The sequence below is a fragment of the Nannospalax galili genome, unplaced genomic scaffold, assembly GCF_000622305.1.
Source record: "Nannospalax galili isolate Female #2095 unplaced genomic scaffold, S.galili_v1.0 scaffold1519, whole genome shotgun sequence".
Taxonomy (NCBI): domain Eukaryota; kingdom Metazoa; phylum Chordata; class Mammalia; order Rodentia; family Spalacidae; genus Nannospalax; species Nannospalax galili.
This window is the reverse complement of record NW_008342631.1, coordinates 210173-229297: the sequence shown is the minus strand read 5'-3', so window position 1 is coordinate 229297 and position 19125 is coordinate 210173. Positions and strand designations below refer to the sequence as shown.

The window sequence follows — 19125 nt, the reverse complement described above, 5'->3', positions numbered from 1 at the left end:
GCTGCTAACTGAACAGGTGGGTGCTCAGGTCCAGCTGTGAGGGAGTCACACTGGCCCAAACTGGAACCTTCCTTCTTCTGTTTGCATCTTCTAACGGTTCCCAGTTTGACTGAAGTGCCCAGATTCTCCTGCAATACAACTCAGGAATGGCTGGGCTGAGCTCCATCCACTGTTCTGAAGAACCACTGAATTTGGCTTCTCCTGGCTGGGGCTGGGCTCTCAGGCCTCAGGGCTGCAGCAACAAAGATTTCTATACAGGAATGTGATAGCTTTGGAAAACAAAGACTTCTATCCTGGATAACCATAGGGGCAGGGGAAGATTCTCCTTCACTTCCCCATTTCTTTTTCTAGGCTTTTCCTGTTCAGAGTTCTTAATTACCATCACACTGCAAAAGCTTTTAGCATCTAATATGCACTTCTATTTCTACAATAGAGCCACAAGCCTCATTAGGGAAAACCATTAATCCCATAAAGTGTCTAACTGGCTCTAAATTGGTCTTGCTGGCCTTGCTCAAGCCTTAGCAACTGAACACTCCCTGGACTGAGAGAGAGACTGTGGTGCTCACCTGTCTCCTTTAGTGCTATAGATAACTCATCTGCCTGTCTGAGAAAAGAGACCCTCAAGGACACCAAACCCGGGCACTAATTAAACTCCCCACAAAGTGCAGCTGTGTCTCACAACTTTCTTATAAAAATCCCTGGTTTCTTTGTCTAGTTATAGATGCTTGGTCCCTCAGCAGCCTCCACCTCTCACTGTGTCTTCTTTGACGATATATTCCTTGCCTGTTCCAGGTCAGGCTCTGGTTCCTTGTCTCCTACTCCTCTATCTTTCCTTTTGTTCTTCAAAAATCTAACAGTTTCTAAGTTTAGATAGTAAAAATGTGGGTCCTGGGGCTGGAGAGATGGTTCAGCAGCTAAGATGGCTCAGCAGTTGTTCTTGCAGAAGACCCAGGTCTGAATCCCAGCACCCACATGGCAGCTAACAATTGTCCTTAACTCCAGTCCCAGAGGATCTGACAGCCTCTTCTGACCTCCTCGGGCATTGCAGGACACCGGTGCACTTACCCACATGCAGGCAATACACGCATACACATAAAATAAAATAATAAATAAAATTTAAAAAAAAAGAATTTGGGTCCTGAGTTTGTGGAGCAAAGAATAACTGTGTACGAATTTCCTGTGTATACTAAAAATCTCCTGATGCAGTCCCAGCCTGCCACAGGTTTGGCCAGATGCCTCCTGGCACAGCTCTAGTAGCCCCATGCTGAGCACGAGTCCAGGGACAACCTTAGTCCAACCCAGAGTCACATTCTGAGAAATGGTATATCTGATTCTGTCAACCGCACAGAATTATGCATGTTTATAATTTGCAGAGTGATGATTAAAATGTTCTTTTTAAAGATGGTAGGAGTTGAGAAGATGAAAACACAGCTTCATTCCTTTAAAAGTGGGCTGTGCAATAATTTTTTAAAAGATTTATCTTATTTTTAATTATGTGTATCTGTGTCTGTGTGGGGGATGTGCATATGCATGCCAGAGAGGGAGTAAGATCTGGAACTGGAGTTGCAGGCAGTTGTAAGCTGCTGAACATGGTGCTGGGAATTGCTTGCCCAGGTCCTCTGCTGGCCTTGAACTCACAGAGATCCACCTGCCTCTGCCTCCTGAGTGCTGTGATTAAAGGTGTGCACCACCATGCCCGGCATAGTTTTTAAAATTTTTTATTTATTATTGTGTGTGTGCATGATGTGTGTGCATGCTTGTATGTCACAGTGCATGTGTGGAGGTCAGGGGACAACTGTGTGGAATTGGTTCTCTCCTTCCTCATTTTCATGGATTCTGGGAATAAAAATCAGGTCTTTAGGCTTGTGCAGCAAGCTTACACATGGAACCATCTTGCTAGCACAGTAATTTTTAGTATGCTTACAGAAATAAGTCCTTTCATGTTGAAGTGGACAAGAGAACATGAAAACTTAACCCACAGAGTGGACTTTCACAACTGAAAGTCAAAATTTTCTAGAGCTTTCAACTTTGACTTTTTTTTTTGTAGAGAAATAAAAAATTCTAATTTTTACTGGCTGTTAGTTAACTTACTGTTAGGCCAAACTGGATCCCAAGATGGAGTCATTGCTGACCAGAAGCATGGCAATCACAACCTGGTGGGCAGCATTCCTGGAAACAGAAACTAAACTTACCTTAGTTTCTCAGTAACTGCCTGACCCTTGTTTTTAACAATGCACTCTATCACAGCAGCAATTTTCCATCACAGCCACCTGAAAAGCTGAAAAACACCTAACTGAAACTGTCCCCTACCAAGGCACCTGCTACTGATTCACCCTCAACCTCTCCTGCTACAGCCCCACCACCCCCTACCCACAAAAGAAAGAAATCTTATAGAACCCAGCTACTGTGACAAGAAATCTCTGTCTTTCTCTTTCACGGAAGAAGGCTAGTGTTAAGGTTCAATTAGCCCTGATCACTCACCAACAGGGTCCCAAGGACTTCTCATGCTCCTGAGAAAAGGGAACCTAGCTGATAAGCACCCTGGTCTTTGAAGTCAAGAGAAGCAGACTTTTCTCCACTGTTTGGCCAACACAGCAGGCTTCCCCTTTGATCTCCAAAGAGGACAGGTTTTAACAGTCCTGCTTTCTCACTGGCCCCCAAACCAACTTTAAAAAAAAAAAATCTTCCCGCCTTCTGCAGGAAGCAGAAGCCTCCCTTTTAAAAAGACCCCAGCTCAAGACCCGGGCAGACATTTTCCCTGCCCAGAAGGGAATCTGTCCCATGTGTCCCTTTGCTAATAAACTCTATTTTGATGGAGTTTTAGCTGTGCCTCGGTGCCTCATCATCCATTCGCTTGTTCTCCACCAACTTTTTACCTATCAGCTAGTCCAGCAGCTCATCTTTATGGCCGGGACATCTCCAACTCACTGATAAATAAGTTTTATGGTTGGGACATCTGGCTTAGTGATAAGTAAGCTCCCCGCTCTCCCTGTAGCATTTTGTAATAGTTTAAATGAACCAATAACCGCGTTTCTGCTTCTGTACCCTGCTTCTTCCCTATAAAAGCTCCCCAAACCCGACCTGAGGCGCGCAAGTCCCCCGAGGAGACTTTGTGCCCACAGGTACCTGTGTACTTAATAAACCTCTTGCTGTTGCAACCCGAAGGCTGGCTTGTCCTCTGTGGTTTTTTCCCTCCTACAATCAATAGTTTAAATGAACCAATAACCGCGTTTCTGCTTCTGTACCCTGCTTCTTCCCTATAAAAGCTCCCCAAACCCGACCTGAGGCGCGCAAGTCCCCCGAGGAGACTTTGTGCCCACAGGTACCTGTGTACTTAATAAACCTCTTGCTGTTGCAACCCGAAGGCTGGCTTGTCCTCTGTGGTTTTTTCCCTCCTACAATCCCTTCCAATAAATTCTTTTCTTGCCTCAGAATGGTCTCTAGTGGTCCTGGTCTTTTCATGAACCTAACGCAAGTTCACATTTGACAATTTTGTCTTTATTTGTTAACCACTGCAGTATAGCTGTTTTCTTTTGTTTAGAAAAATTCTTTTTGAACAAAACTCAAGAAAGAAAGCTTTCCATGTTGACACTTAAGGGCTTTCTTTGATACCAGATATTCCTTTATTTTTGGACCTAATGATGTTTCTGTTGAGGATGACATGAATACATTTCCATTTATTTGATATTTTTCACAGAAGACCATATAATACTTTTTGTCTTCTCAGTTCTTATTATGAGATTTTTTTCCATGGTCCTATGTGTAGTTTTTACAAATCCTATAAACTTTTAAAAAGAGTGTAGTCAACTGGACAAATTCATTCCTTTGCGAGAAAGTCTGTCCTGGTCATTTCAAATAATGTGCAGTATGTTTCATCTGCATTGATATCATGACTTGGTTCCTAGCTGGTGGTGCTGTTTTAAACGTATGGGACCTTTAGGAGGTGGAGCTTTGCTGGAAGAAGTGGGTCACTTCCACTTCTGTCCATTCTCTACTTCCTGACTGTGGAAGCAATGAGACCATCCACTCCACACTTCTACAGCTATGCCATCCCTGCCTTAATAGGCTGTATTGCCTTGTGCTATAAGCCCCCAAATAAACACTTCTCACTTAGAAGAAGGGTGGGGGGTCATCCAGCAGCAGTTAAGAAGTGTTTTGAACTCCTTGAAAGTGAAAACAGTAGAAGTAACAGAGACAGAATATATACCATGTAAGTGCAGGTCCCCAAGGAGTCCAAAAGAGGACATTGGATACCTTAGAACTGGAGTTATAGGTGATTGTGAGCTTCCTAATGTGGGTGCTGGGAGCTGACCTATGGTCCTCCGGAAGAGCAGCAAGTGCTCTTAACTGCTGAGCCATTTCTCCAGCACCCAAGACTTTTTCTTTTTCTGTTTAAATTTGTTTGTTTGTTAACTAATTTATTTATTTATATTTATAGGAGTGTTTTGCCTGCTTACTAAGTGTACTTCTGTCATCCAAGGCCCATAGAGCCCGGTCTTCTCTAACACCCTCTTGGGTGTTAGATCCCCCAGAACTAGAGTTAAGGATGGTTGTTAGCTTACTTGTGGGTGCTGGGAACTGAACCCAGGGTCCTTTGCAAGAGCAGCCAGAACTCTTAACAGTTGACTCATCTCTCCAGCCCCCTGTGTTTTTTTTATTCCTTTTTATTTTTAATTTTATCTGTATGCATGTATTGCCTGCATGTAGGAAAGTGCACCTGTGTCGTACAATGCCCACGGAGGTCAGAAGAGGCTGTTGGATCTCCTGGGACTGGAGTTGCGGGCAGTTATTAGCTGCCATGTGGGTGCTCGGATTTGAACCTGCGTCTTCTGCAAGAACAACCAGTGTTCTTAACCGCTGAGCCATCATCTCTCCAGCCCCTTCCTGTGTTTGTTTTTTAAATGATTATTGTATGGCATTTTTCCCCCCTTAGGACATGACGCAATGCCAACTTGAAGTAGATTTTAACTTAACTTGGTAGGGTAGCTATGACAGCAGTTGACCACAATATAGTGAGGGCCAGATCTATGACAATGGTAATGGAACTATTGACACCCTTAGTGGAAGGAAATAGGAGAGGATTATGGGTTCCTCACCTGGGACTCCTTCTGACCCTCCCCTAGCTGCAAGTGATCATGGAAGAGGCTAGAGAATCAAGAAGTATAGGGTTACTGGAAGGAGTACCCCATGATGAAGCTTTTATGACATTGCTGCCCATGACAGGGTGAAACTTTGCATTGATACAACTGTGGTGAGGTCACCCATGGTCTTGTAAGGAACCTGTCATGCTTTTTGAATAAGCTCAACAGACTCATTGGTTTGCCAAGTTGGACTTCAGTGGGATTGTTACTGTAAGGTTTTGAGCCTGTCTCTTTCAGCCTGGAACTCACACCCTGAAGAATCAGGCCTAGCTGTCTCCAAGAGCTAATAGGTCCCTGCTGGGAAAAGTAAACTCACAGTCAGACCTATCTGTCTCCCCCAAAGCAAACTTGAGACAAAGGAGACACAGGTCCTCCTTCCCTCTTCCCCCAGACTCCCTAACAGACAGTAAGAAGGACAGAAGATAAACTTTCTCCTGGTTCCGTAAGTCCCTGACTGAATTGTAGTCAATCTATTACACTTGAGTCATGTACTCTACAGTTAGACCATATGCTATACAGCACCCACTCCAGGGAAAACGTTATACTACTTAGGCTTTCTCTTTGTTTCTTAGGAAACTCCATTGCCCTCACCTTCCTGCTGGCTCATGGGAGTCAGAGTCTTCCCATATAGAAGCATACATGTGACTTAAGATGCTGTTCTTCCACTTGAGTCTTGCTTCAAAGCCTAACTGGTAACCAGCTCATTTTTGAACCCTCTGCTGATTGCAGCTGTTGCTGTAACTGTTACTAAACAGTTATTTTGGTCTGTCATTGGTGCTTTATCTGGCTTCAATAGATATTTGTTCATGTCTCCCCCAGGAAAAGTTGATGCAACAATGATAAAAATGAGAATTTTATCAAATTATAAGCTAGTGAGTTAATGTTAGTTGGGGGACAGAATCGCGAGACTTAGTCTGTCTCTTGACTCCTGATCCTCCTGCCTCCGGCATGTGAGTTACTCTTTTTGGCTGAAAATGTGCTGCCTTGAGAGATAAGATATGCACAATTCAGCGTGCCTTGCTGAAATTCCTGATCACTGGAGGAAGTCACATCCTATTTCAATTTCACCAGTGCTAGGAAGGGTACCCCTTCCAGCTCTGAGGTAAGAGGATCACGCCATTGAACACTGAGTGTGTAATAGATTGTGCACACGAGTGACTCCGTGCCCAGGAAGTAAAACAGGGAATGTCTGAGTGCAAGATGACAGCGAGGGTAGGACAAGTTATATTTAAATGCATATCTCCCTGGAGGTGGGCCAAGTCTGCACCACCTGGGGAGGAAGCCAGGGCTGAGAGGGACTGCGGCAGACGTGGCTCTTCAGGTTCACTCGCTGCCGGAAGGTGCTGCTCCCGTCACTCAGGCTTCGTCAGCCAATCAAGGCCTCTGCGCGAGCCGGCCTATCAGGCGCGAGGGGGCGGGGCCAGGGGCGGGGCGGGGGAGGTCCTACTTCCTGCTATCTTACTGAAAATTGCATTCTGGCTAAGAAGTGGCTGCGCCTGTGTGGGCTGTGCTGTAAACGCCCAGCGGAGAGCCGAGGAGAGTACGGGCTAAGCCGGTAGCCAGGCCGTGGTGAGCGTGGGGCCAGCTGTGTGCAGACGCCAGCGGCGGCCGCTGGAGCCCCAGTGTGAGCTGTGCTGGGTCCTCCCCGGGCAGGGGAGGGGGCGCGGCGGGGGCGGTGGGGGCAGTACCCAGCGTCCTCTGCGGTTCCTGCTGTGACCTCGGCCCGGCTCCGCGGTCTCTAGGCAACTTCGCCCGGTGGGCCGTGCCTTCGCTTGATGTGAGCCCGAGACTACCCCAGCGAAGGCTAAGCTTCGGTTGTAGGTGAAGTCTGAGTGGCCCTCCCGAGCACAGGTGATGCTTTTTTTTTTTTTTTTTGAAGGCAAGGGTCTCACTTTGTAGCCCCGGCTGGCGTTGAACTTGCTCTCTGTAGACCAGATTGGCCTCTTAATCACAGTGAGTGATCTTTCTGCTTCTGCCACCGAGTGCTAGGACTAAAGAAGTGCTAGGCACAGGTGGTGCTTTGGATCTCGCCCTGCTAGGAGGTTGCTGAACTCTAGGCGCTGTATTCTCGGTGGGTAGGTTTCTGGGTTTTCTGTTATGTTTAGTCTTTCCCAAGTGTTAGTGCTCGATCTTGATTATTGCAGTATTATGGGAAGTCCTAAAAGTCAGTGTCAGTGTGTGAACTATTTATTCGACAGTATTGCATTGACCATTCTCATTCTTTTCCTTTTTCATAAAAGCTTTACGATCAGTTTTCTTTTCTTGACAGACAGCATAATCGTTAGGATTTCTGTTGGAATTGTATTGAATCTGTAGTTCAAATAGAAGGCTGACATCTTATTATTGAAACCTCCTATCCATGATTGTACAAATCTCTATTGAGTTCGTGAGTTCAAATGACTTTTTATTAGAAGTGTATAGTTGTTGTCTATAGATGTTTATTACTTTCCTATGTAAATTTTTTTTTTATTTTGGTTTCCTTTTGTCTTTAGTGCCAAATAGGGAATGGAGTACTTATAGTTTCACATCCAATTCATTACTCATATACATTAAAATGATAGTCTTTTGTATATTAGTCTTGTGTTTCACAAGTATATTAGAAGGCTTTTTTGGGGGGGGGCGTTAATTCCTGGGACAGTTTTACCCTTCCCCCCAAACTCAGTGACTCATGCCTCCTCTTCACTTACCAAATACATTTTTTGCACTTAACCGATATTACCATATGCTTTTATTTGTTGATATGCTGGATTACATTGATTGTTCACTCTTTTCTTTTTGGGTGCCTGAGATGGGACAGGTGCTTGCCCCTGCTTTATTGTGTTCTGCCATTGATTGAGCAGCTGTGGCCTGATTTTTCTTTTTCTTTTTTTTTTTTTTTTAAGACAAGGTCTCCCTGTAGTTCCAGCTGGCCTGGAACTTGCTGTGTAGACCAGGCTGGCCTTGATCTCACATAGATCTGCCTACCTCTGCCTCCCAAGTGCTGGAATGAGGGGTGTGTGCCACCAACCAAGCTCCTGAATTTAAAAAAAAAATTATTTATTCATTTATTTTTGGTCTTTTTGAGACAGGGTCTCTCTGTAGCCCCAGCTGGCCTGGAACTCACTGTGTGTACCAGGCTAACCTCGAACTCACAGAGATCCACCTGCCTCTGCCTCCCACATTCTGGGCTTAAAGGCATGTGCCATCACTTCCCGCCTTATTATTTTTATTTTGTGTATGAGTGTATTGCCTGCATGAGTGTAAGTGCACCCATGTCGTGCAGTGCCCATGGAGGTCAGAGGAAGACGTTGGATGCCCTGGAACTGGAGTTATAGATGTTTGTTAGCCACCCAGACTGCAGGAGCAGTCAGTACCCTTAACCTCTGAGCCATCCCTCCAGCCCCTGAATTTATTTTGTTATGATTTATTTTTATATGTGCATTTCTGTGTGAGTGTATACCATGTGTGTGGGAGTGCACACAGAAGCCAGAGAGGGCAATCCTGGATCCCTTGGGGCTGGAGTTATAGGTGACTTGAATGCTGGGAACTGAACTCAGGTCCTCTGGAAGAGTAATAAGGGCTCTTAACCACTAAGCCATCTCTACAGCCCCTGTATTGTTTTTTTTTTTAGTTGTTTTTATTCATTCAGTAGTGAAGACCCAACCTGTGACCTTGCACATACTAGCCAAGTGCTCTACCACAGAGACTACACATGCTTCTCTAGTTTTTCTTCATAATTCTTTTTTTTTTTTTTTGGTGTGGGTGGTGGGGGTTAGGGGTAGACTGAATAGACTGAGTCAGGGTCCCAATCTATAAGCCAAGCCAGCCTGGAACTCCTTCTGCCACCTACCGAGTGCTGGGATTATAGATGTGAGCCACAGTTACTGACTCTTTATAATCCTAAGGATAAGGCACTTTTTTGTCTTAGTGTATTTCCAGGGACTCTAAAATAATATTGAGTAGTAGTGGTTATAGTAGAGCAATATTGTGTATTTTAAAGGTTCTTTGAAAAAATAATTTGAATGTTAACTGACATACAGTAGCTGTGAGATTAGATGAGGGAAATTAATGCAAATCTTCTGGGACATTGAGCATGGATTAAATATTCCTAAAGCACTGTTAAGATCTGTTAAAATCACCAGTTCCTTCCTTCCTTTCTTCCTTTCTTTTTCTTTTTTGGTCTTTTTGAGACAGGGTCTTCCCTATAGCCCCAGCTGTCCTGGAACTCACTATGTAGACTAGGCTGGCCTTGAACTCACAGAGATCCGCCTGCCTCTGCTTCCCGAGTGCTGGGATTAAAGGTGTGCGCTACCACACCTGGCCCATTTTAAGTTCTTATTTTAAACATTTCTTGTGAACATTTTTCCTGTAAATAAGCAGGTATTGGGTCAGTTTGGCTCTGCCAGGACTGCATGCAAATAGACTTTTTGTTATCGCAAGCCTGTGTAACTGTAGATGACCTTGGAACCATTTCCATTTAGGAAAGTGGGGGAACCCTTCCCCTGCTGGGCTATCAGAGAGACTGTTGGAAATAGTGCTAAGGAAACCCTGCTGTGATTGGTGTGAACATGCCTACTCTGGCTTTATAAACTGTCTGTTCAGCTCACTTGATTAGTTAGCTGGGAGACACTGTTCCATGCTGTCTCACATGACATTGCAACATTAGGGCAAATGAAAGCCTTTGAATGATCTTAGTTTAGTAGTGCAGGTTGAGTTGGTAACAGGGAAAATGAAGCAGCAGTGTTACCAGTGGTAACTGAGCAGTAGGCAGGTTGAGCTGTAAAAGTGGCAGGGTGAGCCGGGCATGGTGGCGCATGCCTGTAGTCCCAGCACTTGGGAGGCAGAGGCAGGCAGATCTCTGTGATTTCGAGGCCAGCCTGGTCTACATAGCAAGTTCCAGGTCAGCTGGGGCTACAGGGAAGACCATAAAAAAAAAAAAAAAAAAAAAAAAAAAAAAAAAAGTGGCAGGGTGTCTGAACAGGTAGCTGATTGTGACGTCAGGGCAGAGATGTGGGAACTAGAATAGTCAAGACAGGACAGAGAGCTGAGGATGAAGAAGCATTAAAGGGCTTAAAGAGAGAAGAGACACTATAGGCCTTGGTTTCATTGTAAAGTTTTAGAGATCTGTCAAGTCTTCAGGGCATGGGGCCTCAGACACCCTGGGCCTGGGAGGTGTAACACTGGCTGCTGTCAAGGGGTTGACCCAACAGAAATCAGCTACCACCAAGGGCTAAGAAATCCTGACTTCCTAGACTTACACAAGAACGTCATACTTGCAGAGATAAGGGCTCTGGGACCTTAATCCACAGCTTAAATGTAGGTCATGACTCCATATAGGTCACATAACTGGGGAGAGGGGGAGGTTGTGAAATATTGGACAACAGTAAAATGTTTATAAACGTACCATGACCAACAAAATTCAAAATTGAGCATGTAATGCATCTGTGGTGTTTCTGGCAGCACTCACCAGTGTTGCATTGTGTGACCTCAACTCCAGTTTTTGGTTCTGAACACATGTGGGCTTTGCATCACAGTGCTCAACAACAAATGCTGCCTGAAAGACCTCAGCCTACACTGAGACTACTGTATGTTTTCAATGCAGTATTATTATTGTAATCCAAATTTTCTGATCTTTTTTTAAAAATATTTTTTATTTATTTTTATTTTATGTGTATGCATGTATTGTCTGCGTGTAGGTAAGTGCACCCGTGTCATGCAATGCCCGTGGAGGAAAGAAGAGGCTGCCAGATCCCCTGGAACTGGAGTTACTGACAGTTGTTAGCTGCCATGTGGGTGCTGGGATTTGAACCAGGGTCTTCTGCAAGAACAGCCAGTGTTCTTAACCGCTGAGCCATCTCTACAGCCCCAGATTTTCTGATCTTATAGAAATACACTGATTTAATTATGGAAAAGAAAGACTTAATCTTTTCCTATTCCTGTTCTTCAGCATTTAGGTATCAAATTAGTATATTTATATACTATGATAAAATGGCTGGTTTTTAAATTTTCTTTCACCTGGGTGTGGTTGTTTGTGTCAAAATCTGAGAACTTGAGCCAGGCATGGTGATGCACACATTTAAACTCATACTCAGGAGGTAGAGGCAGGCTTGTCTCTGTGAGAACAAAGCCAGCTTGGTCTACATAGTGAGTTCCAGGCCAGCTGAGGCTACAGGGAGACACTGTCCCAAAACAAACTGTAATACTGAATGATAAGTGCCACGTAGTTTGGTCGAATCAAGAGTCCTTTATTAGCCAGTGGTCAGAGAGGAGGTACTTCCTGAAACTGCCTGCATGAGATGTTCTGCCTGGCTGGCTGCAGGGTGGTTTGCTAGGCAAAAACACAGGGTAAAGCAAAAGTCAGCTTGCCATTTTATCTCCCCCTGGTCTTAGGGCAGAGAGAAAGCCTTAACTTAATAACGTCAGGCAGCAGGGCCTTGTACTGGGCTTTCAAGTACATTAATTTGACAGAGGCTGTCTGTTGTTTGATAAAGTTTAACAATGAGTTAATTAGGGAAGACCCAATCATTGAACCCAGGAGGTCCTATTAGACCTGACAAAAAGGTACAGCCATGGATTCCAGTCAAACCAGTAATGGAATGAGGAACGGTTGGCTTTTCTAGCCTTCCTGAATGGGTGGCAGGGTGTAGAGAGAACCGGGAGGATGTGTCAGACATTAGAATGGACTGTAACCTGAACCTGTTGGAGAGACTTGGAGATACTTTAAGAGAGACTTGGAGATACTTTAAGAGAGACTGATTAGTAATTTTCAGAATAAAGTTCCTTAGTCTAGGTGGTAGGGGAGGCAACCTTCTAAAAATAATCTTATATAATCTTATATGAGATAACCCCCCCCTCCTGTCCCAGTAGGGAATAAATCTAATCCAGGGGAGGGCCAGGGTAGGAAGTTGGGCCAGCTTTTACTGGTCTCTGAGATTAATTTAGCATTATCTGGGCCAATTGACAGAAGCAGCCCAAACCTAAGAATTATCTCATGTAGGAGCTTTTTACCGTTGTGAGAGAAAGACCTCCATCCAATTGGAGAATGTGCCCAATAATAACAGAAAGTGGTTCAGTCAGTTTGGTGGCACCCATGTGGGTCATCTGATGAAGCTGGTCCACAGGGCTGTAGGAAGAATGAGTCCGAATTCTGGCAGAGTCCATCATCCTATGAACTTTTTTTATTTCCTGAGAGTGGGAGTGTCTCAACAGGGAATCTGGCAGCCTGCTGGGCCACTTGGCCTTCTGTCATGGGTGTGTCCGTCCTTTTTCCTTGTAGATCGTGGTGTGGACATCAAAGGATGGAAAAAGCACATCTGCAGTCTGTGAAGATGTTCACTATCTATTCTTTTCCCAATGTAGAGCCTGGATGAGGGTGGTTCGTTTAGCTTTTTTTGTTCAGAGATGCTGTAGGGCAAGGCTTGGGCCCAGATAATATCCCATTGGGTTGTCACGGTGGCTCTGGCTTTTCAAGTCCCCTTTATAACAAGTCCCCTTTTTAACAAGTTGGCATCTGCCTCAGCTAAGGGGATGTCTTGGAGGTCCAGGCCACTGGCCTTGGAGATGTCCAGTAGATCACAGTCATACAGGGGCACCTCTGGGTTATTATCAGACATCAGTGTTGCCAGGCTGAAGGTGAGATGGGGCTGGTCAAGTAGCAGTCTCTGATAATGAGTGATTCGGGCATTTGGCGTCCATTGGCCATGTGCTCCCTGGAGGAGGATCTCCATTACATGAGGGGCCATTAGGTTAAGTCTTGGCCCAAGGTGAGCATTAGTAATTACTCAGGGTTTTTTGTTTTGCTTTTTTAAAATCTTTTTGAAACAAGGGCTCCCTGTAGCCCCAGCTATGGCCTGGAACTCTGTATAGACTAGGCTGGCCTTGAACTCACAGAGATTTGCCAGCTTCTGCTTCCTAAGTGCTGGGATTAAAGGCATGTGCCACCATGCCCAGCTACTCAGGGTTTTTCATTTTAACATTCCCAGATCCATTTATGGGAAGAATGAGGAGAACTTGGAAAGCTGCTGAAATGGAAGGGAAGGGACAGTAAGGGTGGTCTGCCATTTCATTCCGTTTTATGGCTTTTTATTAGTTTACTCAGTCAGTCCTGATTAGGCCAGTAGGACTACTAGGTGAGAAAGTCTCTGACAAAGAACAGATGGAAGCTTCCAACCCCCAAGATTCAAAGATGAGGGGAGTACAGGAAGGCAGGAACAGCACTGTTCCATGCCTCACCTTCTAGTAAGGAGATTTGTTTACAGCCTTTTTATATTTTCCTTTTCATTGGCAGATATTTCACGTATTGGTTAACACTGACTTGAATTAGTCACTGTTAATAAAGCTGGGATGGTACAGGCCATTGGTCCTCCTTCCCCTTTCCTTTAAAGAGTATAATCCCATTTTAAACAGAAACACTTTGCAGTAAAGACCCATTATTCATTTTTCTCTTATGAAGTAATCCAACCAAAATTAAAACATAGCAAATAAAGTTTACATTTTCTCTGCTCTTTGATAATGTACTATGTATCCTTAAGTTGAACTTTTCCTGTTATTCTTGTACAATCAGGCATTTTAATTTTACACAAAACTTTTTTTTTTTTTCTATTTAGACAGCATTAAAACTTTAAAACTTGAGATCTTTATGTGTGGGTCCCAGATACATCAGTCTTCCTCTTCCTGCTTTCCTTTATGCTCCTGAGGAGCACATCTGAGGGTGAAGGGGGAGGATCAATAGACATTTTGAGCTAATGAAAAATGAGCGGGCTCTTTTTTGTTTCTTTTTTCTTTTTCTTTTTTTTTTTTCCCCCTAATAATAAGGTAGAGTAGAGCAGTATTTCCTTAGGAAAAGTCATCTAGACATAAATGCCAACCCATTTATCTCAGAAAGGTGGAGAAGGGGATACAAGAATGATGTTCACAAGGGAGTAGCTTACCTGTCCTAGCATCTACGAACACTACTTCCAGGGAGAAGAGAATTGAGTCCCAGAATAGGGCTAACTGAAATCCTCCCACTTTTTTCTTTCATCTCACCAGGATGGAAGGGGCAGATGACAGGCTTCAGTGGGCAGCATCCTGGCTGCAAGTCCCAAGCTACATTCCATTCCCTTCCCCTTTTCCTTTTCCTGTAGTACAGGGTCTGGGAAGACAGGGAAGGAACTCAGAAGCAACCGCCCACTTTTGGAACCATGGGCTGACTGGAGCCACAGAGAACAGACCTGTGAATCTTGCAGAGCACAGAAAGTTTTGAGAAAAGTATTGGGGGTATAGAGTAGAGGGGCCATAGGGCCAGACCTGGGCAAGGGGGAAAGGCAGTGTCTCAGGTGTGGGAGGGGGCTGCTCAGTAGGGTATAGAGAATTGAAAGCTTCAAAGCAGCCACAAGCCTGTCAAAACAGAGGGTTGTTGTAAAGCAGTGGCAGGAGGTAGAGACTTGGAGGACCAGCTAGCTCCCGGCTCCCCAGTAGGAATCAGGGAGGAAGGAAAGTCACAGGGAAGCAGCTAAAACAAACAAGGACATACGTTCATTCTACCATAGATGAGACAAAAGATCCTCTGGACAGGTGCTGTCCAGAGCAGAATGCACTTGGACCGCCAAATCACTCATTCAGTCATATAGTCATCGATGGTCATAAAAGAGATGTAAACAGAGACCAGAGTAACCTGTCTCCAGTGGTGCACCAAATTCATTTTCAGATCTTTTCCAGCCATTGTCTTGACTATAGAGAAAGGTTAAGGGAGGTTCTTTGTCAAGTTTACACTCCCATTATTAAACACCAGACCAGACAAGACCAGAATGAAGCTCCAAACCAGAAATAACAGAACTTACCTCTTAGAGGAACCAGAGGACTCAAATCAGTTTTTGTTTTGGGGTCATGCAGCAGTCATTTTGGAACTCTGTGACTCTGATGAGAGTCACAGGGCCCTGGGATGTCTCATGGGGTGCCTCTCCTGTAACAGAGGTCTGGAGTGAGGCTGAGCCCCTGAGTGGCAATCTTGCAGGGACCTCCAAATGTAATACTGAGCAACCAAGAAATGCTTGCAGTTTTGGGTTGAATCAGGAGTCCCTTATTAGCTGGTAGTCAGAGAGGGAACTTATGCTCAAAAGAACTCTTGACCCCAAGGAGAAGTAGAGCAGGTTTTATAAAGCTTGAAACCACAGTTACATCATGCCAGGGGCAAAGCCCATAACTATAGTTACATCAGATCACTATAGTCATATATAGTTATCAGATCAGTTATAGTTTGTGTCATTATATGTAGAGATCAGTACAACTTTTGGGAGTCAGTTCTTCTACCATGTGAGAGATCCTGGTTCTTTAAATTAAAAAAAAATTTATGTGTATGAGTGTTTTGCCTGCATGTATGTAAGTGCATTCATGCATGCAGTGCCTGTGGAGGCCAGAAGAGGGCATTGGATCCCCTGGAACTGGAGTTAAGAATGTTAGCTGCCATTTGGGTGCTGGGAAATGAACTCAGGTTCTTTGGAAGAGCAGCCAGGGCTGTTAACTGCTGAGCCATCTCTACAGGCCCCTTCCCCTTTTTAATACAAAGTTAAATTTTTTTTTTTAAACTTTTGTGTGTTTTGCCTGCATATATGTATGTGCACCACGTGCATACAAACCCATGGAGGCCAGAATAGGCTGTTGGATTCCCTGGAAGTGCTGGAGTTACAGATGGTTGTTAGTTGTGTGAGTGCCTGGAACTGAACCTGTGTTCTCTGCAAGAGCAGCCAGTTCTCTTATCCACTGAGCCATCTCTGGAGCCTCTTTTTTTTAAAAAAAAGATTTATTATTTATATGCACCTGTATATGTCTTTGTGTGTGTGTATGTGTATGTGCTTGCATATGCCTATAGAGGCTAGAAGGGCATATCAAATTCCCTGGAGCTGAGGCCAGGTGTGTTAGTACACACCTTTAATCCCAGTATTTGGAGTCAGAGGCAGGCAGATCTCTATGAGACTGAGGCCAGCCTGGTCTACATAGTGAGTTTTAGGTCAGTTTGGGCTACAGGGAAACCCTGTCCCAAAAAGACAACAGAACAAAATTCTCTGGAGCTGGAGTTACTACTGGTGGCTGTGAGATGAGTTCTGGGAACTGAACTCTGGTTCTTGAAAGAGTAGCAATTGTTTTTAACTGTTGAGCCATCTCTCCAGCTCCAGTGAAACCGTTTTCAAAAACAAGAACAATAAAATTGTGTTGTGGACAGGCGTTTCATAAAACAGTTGTTCAATGACTTTTGGCTTAGGATTAGGAAAAAATTAACTTCAATTTCTGAAATAGTCCTAAATATCCTTCTGCCATGCTGTTCTAAAAATATCATGGAAAGTGTTCTTAACATTGAGAATTACAGGGCTGGAGAGATGGCTCAGCAGTTAAGAACACTAACTGTTCTTACAGCAGACGGGTTCAAATCCCAGCAGCCACATGACAGCTAACAACTGTCTGTAGCTCCAGTTCCAGGGGATCCAACAGCTTCTTCTGTCCTCTGTGGGCATTGCACAACACGGGTGCACTTACCTATATGCAGGCAATACATGCATACACATAAAATAAAAATAATAAATAAAATATTTTAAAAACTGAGAATCATAAAATAAAAATGTCAACTTTGAAAAATAGTGAAGATGCTCTACATCCAGAAATATCACTCAATCAAGATTTAATTATTGCCAGGCATGGTGGCCCATGCCTTTAATCCCAGCAGAGGCAGAGGCAGGCACATCTCTGTGAGTTCAAGGCCAGCCTGGTCTACATAGTGAGTACCAGGACAGCTGGGGCTACAGAGAGACTCTCTCTCAAAAAGACCAAAAAAAAAAAAAGAAAAAAAAAAAGATTTAATTATTTATATAAAAATAAGCATGGAAGCTGGAGGGATGGGTCAGCAGTTAAGAACACCAACTGTTCTTCCACATGACCTGGGTTTGGTTCCCAGCAACCACATGGCAACTAACAACGATCTCTAACTCCAGTTCCATGGAATCCAACACCCTCTTCTGGTCTGCACAGGCATTGCATGTGTATGTTGCCCTTATACATTCAGGCAAAATGCTCATACACATACAAATACATAAATAAAATTTAAAAAAAATTAAGCAAGCATATCTAGAATACAGATTTACTTGTACTATAGGACACTTGTTTTCTCTTTAAAGACAAGGTCTCACTGTGTAGCCCTGGCTGGCCTGGAATTTACTATATAGACCATACTTGGCCTCAAACTTGCAGAGGTCCTTCTTTCTATGACTTTCAATTGCTAGGACTAAAGGTGGGCACTACTATGCCCAGCCCCAAAGCATTGTTTTACAATGAATTTCTTTGGGGAGGGGGTTATAGCTAAGTTAGTAGAGTGTTTATCTAGCATGCACAACATCCTGGGTTCAATCCCCATCACAGTGTATACCACTTGGCATTCTGAGACATGCTGGTATGTAATCCCGGCACTTGGGAGGTAGAGACTGCAGGATCAGAAGTTGAAGGTTGGGCTGGGGAGATGACTCTGGGTAAAGCACGTGCTGGGCTAGCATGATGACCTGACTTTGAATTTCTAGAGTCCATGTAGAAATCAGTTCAAGTAACACCTGTGTCTGTAAATCCTAGCACTTCCATGGAAGGCCAGGATGAGAAATCTGGAAGCTCATGGGCCAGCTACCTGGGGAAGGGGGTGGAGATCCAGTGGAAATGAAATAAGAGAGAGAGTGTATCTCAAAGTGGAAGATGAGGATCAATACCTGAGCAGCAAGTTCTCTTCTATCTACATGTGAACTCTCTCTCTCTCTCTCTCTCTCTCTCTCTCTCTCTCTCTCTCTCAATTTCAAGGTCATCCTTGGTATATAGGTAGATTAAAGTCTTCCAGGGTTACATGAGACCTTGTCTCATTTTAAAAAAGTGAAATAGGAGTACTTGTGATGGCTCAGTGGGTAGAAGTAATTTGTGCTTAAGCCTGACCACCTGAGTTCAATCCCTGGAACCACCTAAAGATGGAAGAAAACAACTGCACCCACAAAGTTGTCTTCTGATCTTCACGTGCAGAGGTGGCAGGCAGGGTTCCGGGAGTCAGCTTCAGTGAGACAGCTCATTTATTGCCCGGGGGGGGGGGGGCGCACAGCTTCACCTGATAGGTGTTCATAGTATGTTTTATTTGCATGTGGTAGGGGGACCCTATCATGTAGAAAGGGAAGGTGGGATGGAGTGGCTGGAGCAATGCCTAATTATCATACAGTAAAAAACCTAGGGGCAGCTCTTGCAGGTAACTATGCCAAAGGTCATGTTCCAAATAAGGCCAGGCATCTGTGCTTGGAGACACTTTCCAAATAAGGTCAGGCAGAGAGTAGGAAGCCCCTGCTGAGAAAGGAGGCCTTCCATTTTGCGTGGAGTTCTGGGAGCTATCCAGACATGGTAGACTGTGACCTTAAATGGCAGGGTCCTTCAACACAAAGGGAGGTTTATCCTGCCTGGCATTGTGTTTCTTGTTACATAACCTTCAGCTATGCACATGCACTCATGTAAAAAAAAAAAAAAAAAACCTTCTGCCTTAACCATCCCATCCATCCCAGTATTGGGATTATGGGTGTGTGCCTCCTGGTTTCCTATGGTTATATATATTAAACTTCAGATTTTAGGAAATAGTAGTGAATGGATCCTGTTAAATCCTATACAATTTTTGTTGTTTCCTGTTTGTGGTTTCATCACCAGATTACTTAACTAAATTTTGTAGTAAGTGTGACAAGTCATTTTCTTGATATTTTCTTTAGCTATTTCCTAGTTTTTACTAGGAAAAGGAGATAGACCTGTTTTCATAGTTCATCTTTCATGTCCTTTTATTTATATATATATTTTAAAATTATTTTATTATGTTTATTTTATGTGTATGTGTGTATTGCCTGCATGTGGGTAAGTGCACCCACATCATGCAGTGCCCACAGAGGACAGGAGAGGCTGTCGGATCCCCTGGAACTGGAATTATGGACAGTTGTTAGCTGCCATGTGGGTGCTGGGATTTGAACCTGGGTCT

The 19125-nt window shown here is 44.1% G+C and overlaps 1 protein-coding gene across 1 annotated transcript in view; it reads left to right on the top strand.

The window, feature by feature from the left end:
* The first annotated feature begins 6598 nt into the window (after positions 1-6598).
* The window catches only part of LOC103738609 (zinc finger protein 709-like), a 28043-nt gene continuing 15516 nt past the window's right edge, over positions 6599-19125 (top strand). The window contains exon 1 of the mRNA XM_029566219.1: positions 6599-6710. The gene's annotated coding sequence lies outside the window, so the exon portion shown is untranslated. The remainder of the gene's footprint in view (positions 6711-19125) is intronic.